Here is a 1,300-nt window from a genome sequence, read left to right as displayed (position 1 = left end):
AGGGGAGCCTATAGGCACAGATTGCCGCCCCCCGCCCCCGGGAACACCTCCGCGCCGGGTCCTCCGCCCTGCTCAGATTGCGGCTCCGCCCACGTCGATTCACCGCTGACGTCCGGGATCCCGACCGCAGGCTCTGCCTCCAGGCGCCGCCACCTGTCCTTCCTCTGCGGTCGCCTCACCACGCTTGCGCGCCTCCTGCCCACGGCCCCGGCGTTGCGTAGCCGTACGCAGGGTCCCTGCTGATCCCCGTCAGTCCCTGCAACGACCCTGCAACGGAGGTACAACCCTGACACCCCTCCGCTCGTTATGGAACGGAAGTTCGGCAGGTTACATTAGTGCTCCCAGCGGCGGGGCTGGGTGGCGAAGAGGCGCGCACTCTAGCCGGGTCTCTGCTTGCGCTCCCGCCTCCTGCCCTCTGCCCACCTGCTGGGCCTGTGACCTGGCTCTTCTCACCAACCTCCAGAGAAGTGGCTTCCCTGTGCCTCACTTGTCTGATGGCCCACGGCTAGTTCCTTCATTCAGGCTTTGATGAGTCCTGTAATTCCAGAGCTATTGGCTGACCACAGTTTTCAATATCTGCGTTTGGCAGAAAAAACAGTCGCAGACACAGGGAAATGTCTCCTGAATGCCCCCACTGAGGCCAGAGACTCAGTAGACCGCATCCTGATCTCTTTGTAGCCACGATGCTGTTGTCTTAAGGCAGCTCATACAGATTCGTGGAACATTTATTGAACACCTACTATGGGCCAGGCACTGTCTTGTGCTGCACTGGGGACAGAGCCTGAACAAAACAGACAAAACTCCTGCCCTTTTTGACATTACATTTTAACAGAGACAATAAAAAATAAACAATAGATGGGTATCTTAGATGAACTGTAGGAGCTGTAGAGAAAAATGAAATAGGAAACCAAGACAGGGAATGTTGGGGGTGAGGGGTTAGACAGAGTAGTGAAGGAAGCCTTCACTGAGAAACAAGGCTGGGAAGCAAAATACCTCCTTAAATATAATATCTTTATTTTTTTATATTTTTAAATTTATTTCTGAGAGAGAGATAGCATGAACAGGGGAGGGTCAGAGAGAGAAGGAGATACAGAATCTGAAACAGGCTCCAGGCTCTGAACTCACTGTCAGCACAGAGCCCGACGCGGGGCTCGAACCCACGAACTGTGAGAGCATGACCTGAGTCGAAGTCGGACGCTTAACCGACTGAGCCACCCAGGCGCCCCTAAATATAATATCTTAAATGTAATGACTACTTCTTTGGCCTAGAAATCAGTTACAGCAGCTCTATTCAAGAGTG

This window comes from Hyaena hyaena, unplaced genomic scaffold (genome assembly GCF_003009895.1).
Source record: "Hyaena hyaena isolate Hyena2069 unplaced genomic scaffold, ASM300989v1 scaffold_1718, whole genome shotgun sequence".
NCBI lineage: Eukaryota > Metazoa > Chordata > Mammalia > Carnivora > Hyaenidae > Hyaena > Hyaena hyaena.
This window is presented reverse-complemented; position numbering follows the sequence as displayed.